General features: G+C 33.8%; 1 pseudogene; it reads left to right on the top strand.

Moving 5' to 3' along the window:
- The first annotated feature begins 2,523 nt into the window (after positions 1–2,523).
- On the top strand, positions 2,524–8,356 carry LOC100819485 (probable dolichyl pyrophosphate Glc1Man9GlcNAc2 alpha-1,3-glucosyltransferase; annotated as a pseudogene).
- Positions 8,357–8,540: the final 184 nt, after the last annotated feature.

Below are 8,540 nucleotides of genomic sequence, written 5' to 3'. Positions count from 1 at the left end.
TTCATCATGCTTGATTTGGGTTCTACTATGTAATGTTAACTATTGTGTTACGTGCTTGGTTTGGAAAGGTTGACTAGGGGGGCTGGTATATGGATGTTAAATAATTCTGTGTTTGGCGAGGGGTTTGAAATTGTATGGAGATTGGTTTAGGACACATTTTTTACATATATAAGTGGGCTAAAAATTCATTGTTACGTTTGAGTTTGTTTTATTGTTGTGGCTTGGAGTGATTTGTCTCCTATTGCAGTGTTTTAGTTTTTGATTGATTTTTTCTTCTTCTTTATGAAAGAATTTTTGACGGCTAAAAATCGTGAGAAAATATTTAGTACGTTTAATGTTTTCACCAAATATTTTTATTGTTTTAACTGTGAGAGAAAAAAGTTGTCAAAAGATGACTGTCACATTGAAATATAACATAGATATTTAACACTATAGACTAAAAACTAAAATAAAAATTATAGAAGAACCAAGATGATAGAAGCTTCTATTGAGGCTGGATCTTTGAGCTTCAATGAAATCCTTCAAGAGATGAGAGGAGGCGTCATCCAATAGAGAATAAATCATGGAAGAAGGAACTTCGTCACCAAGAATGTGTCTTGGATAAGAAGTTTGAAGAGGATGCTTTAACGGAAGAAAAGAAAGAGAGGAGAGCACGAAATTAAAGGAGTAAAAGAGGGAGAGAAGTTGAACTTTGATTAGTGTCTCACGAGACTCTTATTCATCAAAGTTACAAAAATTGTTACACATACTTCTATTTATAACTCATATAGCTTCCTTGGGAAACTTCTTTAAGAAGGTTCCTTGAAAAGCTTTGTTGAGAAACTTCCCTAAGAAGCTTCCTTGAAAAGCGAGAGCTTACCTATCCTAGGAAAACTTATTCTAATCTTTACAAAGAAGAATAGACTCAACCTTGACTCATGGACTCAGAGATCTACCGTGAGGTTCATGAGAACTTCAAGCCTTCTTTAGTAACTCTAGCCTAATCCTCTTTGGATTCTTCTATCCAAGTAGGATTACATCCCAAAATCGATTAAATATTAATAAAAAACTTAAAACAAAAATTATAAAAATTTAAGGATTAAAAATATTTTTTACTCTTAAAATGAGTATGTTTCAAATTTTAGCGTTTTAACATAACTCATTTGTTAATTTTCTCGTTAAATATTGACAAAAATTATCATGATGAATTGACATTGCAACTTATCCTAAAATTATCCTATTACTCACACATTCACTCCTTTCTCGATTGTTCAGTTTTCACCACCAATCCCTAATTATCTTAGTTAACCTATTAATATTAATCTCCTGATACTTTATTATCGTCTTCATTAATTTTTCACTCAATCCTAAAGGAGTAAATATTGACAGCCTACAACAAACTACAAACACTGCGCATTTGCAGAAATGTCATCGTTGTCAACAGACACTCTAGAGTGCTAATCTATAACTTTAATTTCTACCAATATTGTTTAAGTATTTTATATTTGCACGTTTTCATAATAAACTAAACTAATTTGATGTAAAATGTTTGAGTTAATGCTTTATTATAAAAACCCACTTATCATTTGTTTAGTTTTGAAAATTTGTTATCTCTATATTTACAAAATATAGATTTATTGTCCATCTCCTTAAAATTATAAGTATATCTAACGATTAAACAATTAATGACTCAGATTGAATTTTGTTCATTGATTAATTACAAGTACAAATTAAAAGAAATTAACTACAAAATAAGAAACATGAAGGTTAAGAAAGAAACATATTGGGGATTCTACTTGCTTCTTAATTTAATCTCAATAGATTTTTCTCTTTTAACATTCATTACTAAATGATTTGCATTAAGGGTATGAGACTAAATAAAATCATGCTATCTCTAGCTTTGGAAATGAATTTTCCTTGCACTTTGCTTCTTGTCTATGCTTCTTTTGGATTATTCCATTTTCTACTTCTTTTGGTTTCTTCATCCTATGCTACAATTCAACATAAAATACAATTAAAATTACTTTAAAATCATTAAATTTAGCATTTTTTAGATAAAAATTTGAAAAAAAATTCTATTATTTTAACATACAATAAACATGTGATTTCAATATATAAATAATATATGCATAACACACTTATCAGTATGTCATTGCAATTATTATACTTCAATTATTTATTTCATTTGAAGCTATGCTGCATAAGATTGTTTTTTGCTATCGTGCAAAATCAGCCCTGGCTGTCAAATAAATCTGGCACATCACATCTGAATTTGTAACTCATAGGGCTCTGCTATAAAATTTTACTAACTTAAATATATGTAAAATCAGTCCTTAGATTTTTAGTGGCACGTGGAAACCCAACAAGTTATATCGTGAGAAAATTATAATGTTTTAGAAAAAAATTAATTTTAATTTTTATTGTTTTTTTTTTATGTTCACGATTTATTTTTCTTTACATTTTACCATGCAACTGAATAAAAACAAATTTTCAAGCTTATTATATAAAATTTTAATACTTACTTTAAAAATTACGTAGGTCCAATTTGTCTAAGATCCGTTAGCCCAAACATCAGTCATCTCCTTCACATGAACCCTTAATCTGAAACTACCTTGACTCCGCTCTGCCACGGCTGAGAAAATAGCGAAACACGCTCGTCTTCACGATCCTGCGATCCAGCGCGGCGTGTCCAACGATTCCGCTCTCCGACGAGTCTGTGCAGGGCGAAGAATTGCGCGATTCGTCTGGAAATCGCGATTCAAGCACGATTCATCCCCGATACAGAGATTCAATTACGATTCAGGAACAAAAACGAGACAACCTCCTATTCGTATCGGTAGCAGCTGGAATCGTATAATCGTGCGATACGTATAGTGAATCGTACGATACTAACTACCATGTTGATTACAATTATCAAGTTTCATATGATTTAAGGATGGAGACACTGCTTCTAGGGTGTTGCATTGAGTTACAATAGGTAGGAGCCTAGGAGGTATAAAAATCTTTTGAAAGAGTTTGTGTCGGAATGTTTCCTGCCACATCTTCCCCTGGGCTCTGGTATGTGCTATGGGTGGAGCTAGTTCAGAAATAGTGGCCAATTTACTTTTTATGCTTTCATACACTTACTTATGTATGGAATAATTTATTTGCTAGTATTGGTGAACTTTAGGCGGTTGTACCACTTTGGAACAGTTTGTTTTAACTTTTCTTTTAAGGATAAGGAAACTAAAATTACAGATTGCAAGTTTTACGGTTCTACGGTGAATTTGGTTTGAGTGGATTCCCTCACTTTCAAGGGAGCTTCTTTGCTTTGCTTCTATTTGGTGCCTTGCTCATAGATTTTTGTGGAGGTGTTTTCACCTACAATATGCGGAGAGCTATACGTATTTAACAGCCTTGCTGCACTCTTGAGTCTTGAACTTTATCGTTATTTCATTTTTTAAATTAGTTTTTCCTGTTCTGGAGGATTTCTTATCCTTCCCACTAATTATTTATCTTCTCTTAATAGTTCTTCTTTTACGAAAGAATCAAAACTTGTCATGGATTGCATATTTGTTACCATGCCTTCTTCAAATGTTTCACCTTCCATAAATGCTGCAAACCTAATCATCAGCCTGTATTCTGTACCTGTTACTCGAAGATATGTGCATGAAGTTGACTATAAATTCCCAACTGTTTTATGCAAATAATCCATTTGCAGCTTTCACATATTGGCTGTCAAGGATACACAGATAGACTTTCTTGGTAACTATGCTGACTTTTATGCAGGAAGTTCACAAGGGCATGATTTCCATCAATACAGCCTCTGTATTGGTTGAAAATTGAGCAAATTCTGTTTGAGTATACAAAAACAGCCTTGTTGGGTTTCAGCATTAAATACAACATCTACATTTCTTTTATTTCTTCTATCACTCCCAACTGCTGTCATGGGAAAAGAGAAACAAAGCTTCAAAGAAGTTCACCATTCGCATAGTCCTAAAACAGCTCTCCAGTGGTTCTTTCTTGTAGCTACCTGCATAAAAGTTCTCCTTTTCCCATCCTACCATAGTACAGATTTTGAGGTGCACCGCAACTGGCTGGCTTTGACTCACTCCCTCTTTCCCAGTGGTACTTTGATGAGACAAGTCCATGGACTCTTGATTACCCGCCATTCTTTGCTTATTTTGAACGATTTCTATCCATTTTTGCTCACCTTATTGATCCCCAAATAGTACATCTTCAGGATGGCCTGAATTATAGCTCCAACAATGTGGTGTATTTCCAAAGAGTTACTGTAATTCTTTCAGATTTGTCTCTTCTTTATGGGGTTTACAGACTTACTCGGAATCTGGATTCAAGAAAGCAGCAGTTGATCTGGCCATTGGTTATTTGGTCACCGATGCTTTTTATAGTGGACCATGTGCATTTTCAGTACAATGGATTTCTCATCGGGATTTTGTTGATCTCACTTTCATATTTGGAGGAAGGAAGGGATTTGTTAGGTGGTTTTGTTTTTGCTGTTCTCTTGTGCTTTAAGCATTTATTTGCGGTGGCAGCACCCGTATATTTTGTTTATTTGTTGAGACACTATTGTTGGGGTGGAACAGTAAGAGGCATCGGTCGACTTTTGATTATGGGAGGAGTGGTTACAGCAGTGTTTGCATCTGCATTTGGACCATTTTTCCACCTTGGGCAGGTAAATATTATTTTTGTATCTTGAATTCATATTTGGTCATCATTTTGCCCATATGTCATGCTGTTTTCCCCTTGTTTCTGATAAATCATCGCATTTAACTAATTTGAAATTGATTACTATTTGTTGAAAAAAGATTAGGACTTTCAGGTGTCTTGTTGATTTTCAGAAATGTGGAATGATAAATTGATATGTTTTGTTTCCAACTTATTGAATAATGAAGAACATATTGGATGCTTGGTATAACCATGAAAATTGTATGAGAAGGAGAGTTCTTTTATATGTCAAGATTGTGCCATGCTGCATAGTTTCTAATCTAATGTAGATGACCAGATGTACTGAGTTTTGATCAGGTTGTATAAGAAAACAATTTATTTTTTATTTATTATAATCCTATAGCACTAGAACAAGAAAGAAGCAATAAATTAAATCCAAAGTACGTAACCTCCTGAACTATGTAGTATCCAAATGAGGTTACTGCATGAATAGAGCAATGCTACCAAATTACGAATGACCAACTTTGCATGCTCAAGTGAATGGGAACAACTTAAATCACCCTTTACTAAATTCTTGTATTCATTTTCCTGTGTAAAAGTCAAGATATTTCATATGCACTCTTTGCATTATTGATTTGCTTATTGATTTTTCAAGTTATAAATTGCAGACACAACAAATCATTCAACGGTTGTTTCCATTTGGCAGGGGGCTTTGCCATGCATACTGGGCCCCAAATTTTTGGGTATTCTATATCATGTCAGACAAAGGGCTTGCTTTCATATTCAGAAAACTTGGGTTTAATGTCCAGACACCAACAGGTTCATTCACCGCTGGTCTAGTAGGGGATTCCTCACCATTTTCTGTACTACCTCAGGTAAGATTTACTTTTGTATTTTTATTCTATGAATAACTTGTTTGTTGTTAAACCAAAAAAAACAAAGTGGATGTTATGACCCTGGTTAAGCTGATCACATGCTTTTGTGATTATGTCAAAACAGATGACTGAAGCACCTTATTTTGCTGTACATTTCATTAGTATGAGGAGATGGAGGAGGATGTTATATTATTTCTTCATACTAGTTATCATGCACCATGACCTAGCCACTGATAGATTGGAAATTTACTTTTTGCTGAAATTATATAGCTGATTCACTGGATGATCCTTTTCCCATTTTCTAAGAATAAAAATATAGATTATAAATATAATTTTCACATGGAAACCACAACTTGGTAACTCAAAATCAGCACCTGTTTGACATCAAGAAATGATACTTGTGAAACTCTATAATTGGTGAGAGAATCATAATATTAGCTTTTACATTTCACACCTCAGGCTAGCTATTTCAACTTCCAACGTGCTACTGTTCAATAGACATCTACAATTGAGCTTGATAACTAGTCATTTGAAATCTATGACTACGATATAACATCAACATTTAGTTATGCAACTTCACTTTTCATTATTCAAAAGTTTCATCAAAGCATTCATTTTTCTATTTACTAATATGCAGATCACACCATTTGTGACCTTCATAATGGTTCTTCTTGCCTTATCTCCTTGCCTTTTCAAGGCTTGGAAGAATCCACAACCACAGATGATTAGTAGATGGATAGCCTATGCTTATACATGTGGCTTTCTTTTTGGGTGGCATGTACATGAGAAGGCATCACTCCATTTTGTAATACCACTTGCAATTGTCGCACCACAAACTCTGGAGGATGCAAGGCATTACTTTTTGCTGTCAATAGGTATGGATTTAATGCTAATTCATTTGTTTGCCAGCTTCTAATGCTTTTATTTTTTCTTTTTTTTTTCCTTCATTTTTCTAATGAAATAAAAGTTGAAGGAAAAAAGAAAAACTTGATATATAAGTAAAATGAAATAAAATATTATGAAAAATGTGTGCATGCTTAATTACATGTGATTTTTATATAACTAGTGGAAAACACACGATGCATGTACCCCTTTGAAGACAATATTTTACTAAATGTGATAATTATTTTTTTCAATAATAGTTTGTCAATTGCTAGTAGTCTTGCAAATATGGTCCTTCCTATCCTATTGTTATAGGTTTCTGTGAATAATGCTCTGTCTATTGTAATCTATGCCCTAGGTGTATATAGATTTGTCAGATGCTAGGTTCGTATATTTTATTTACCTTTAAACTGGGTGAAGCCTTTTTCCGTTCCGTTATGTGTAAGACTGAACGAACACATGAAGTTACCTGAGCATACTTAAGGTTTTTGGTTACTTTTCAAGACAAGGGGGAAATGAAAAGATAAGCAGATTTTTGGTTCATATCATAGAACCTTGTACAATATTATATAAATTAGGAGATATGAGTATGTGATATTTAAGAAAGTGGGAGAACGTTATAGAAAATACAGAGTGAAAAAAGTGTAGTTTCTCTGAAAATGAGATTCTAACATGTAATCAAACTTGTGATGGGCTCTGGTGCATATAGGATATGTAACAAATAGGGCATGATACAATACAAGTTTACATGAATTTTGCACAACAGAATAAACCATGAAAAAATTCTACATCAGCTTTATCTTTTTCAGGTAATCTTGCTTTTTGTTAATATCATCTACAATCCACCAAACAAAACTTTGTTTTGAAACCTTTGTAAGCTGGTAATTGTCACAAATCTTCATACACCCTTTGTAAGCTGGGTAATTCTTCACCTTGCTTCTGTTTGTTAGTGTGTTTTGGTGCCTTCTATTACTTGAGTACCCTCTGTTAGTACAGCTGGGTTGCAGCTGTCAGTTTGTTAGTTGCGGTGCTGCTGGGGTTACAAGGTTGTGTTAACTCTTGTCTGTGTATATAAAGAACTTGGGGTTCTCTCTTTGCAAGTAATAATAATAGTTCAGATTCAGTTTCTCTCAGTTTTCTTTCTCTACTCTGTACTACAGTTTTCTTTATGCTGTTGAGATTTATATTTTCATAACCCAACTACAGCTAATATTAAGTATACTTGTGAGACAAGCAACTATTCCAATGTTGCACAACATTAATCAAGCAGAATAAAAGACAAAATCAAATCTATAGCAACAGTTATTCTATCCAGTTCCTCCTTTAACTTGGCTATATGTTTGCCTTAAAAAATTTGCTTTTAATGACCGAGAATGCTTTTGGATGCCAAAGAAACAAGTTCCAGGTCTCACCATTTTGGTATCAGTGCTATTCTTTTCATATTTTCGTTTCTTTGAATTTACTCACGTTACTTGTGTGTGCAGTATCTTGCTATTCAATTTTTCCGCTACTATTTGAGGCACAAGAGAATTCGATCAAAGTATTGTTGCTGCTTCTGCACTCCATTTTGATGTGGTCAGGATTTTCAGCACAATTTTGTGATGGTGCTGAAGCTACAAGAGCGCCAACTGCTAATTCAAAGAAAAATGCTGATCAATTTGTATCTGAAGGTAATTCGGGTGCAACTGTGAATAAAGGTTTTGCTATTGGCTGGATTGAGAGGATTTATCTGATAGGTCTTGTAGTTGTAGAGATATGGGGCCAAATTTTATACCCTTTACTTTTGGGTGATAAGTTTGCATTTGCACCCCTCATGTTGATCTCCATATACTGTGCTTTTGGGATCATGTACTCTTGGATTTGGCAGTTGATATCCATAGTTAAATCTCGTTAAATTTTGGACTGTCTGCAGTTGATATTGGATTTTCTTTTTATGAATTTTATATGCGAAATTTCAAGAGTCAACATTTGATTTAACTGTTTTTAATTAAAGCAAGTCACTGTTTTACATGAGGATTATTAAACCATAGTTAAACAATTATTTGATCTTGCCTTTGCTGCCCCAGATTCATCTTTTCCTTTTGTAGGGTGGCTTAACTGGCTAGAGGGACCAGATAAGGCTTTGCATGTCGGGTG

This window comes from Glycine max, chromosome 5, assembly GCF_000004515.6.
Source record: "Glycine max cultivar Williams 82 chromosome 5, Glycine_max_v4.0, whole genome shotgun sequence".
In the NCBI taxonomy this organism is placed as follows: domain Eukaryota; kingdom Viridiplantae; phylum Streptophyta; class Magnoliopsida; order Fabales; family Fabaceae; genus Glycine; species Glycine max.
Note: the sequence above shows the minus strand (reverse complement) of the source record. Positions and strands in the feature narration are given on the sequence as shown.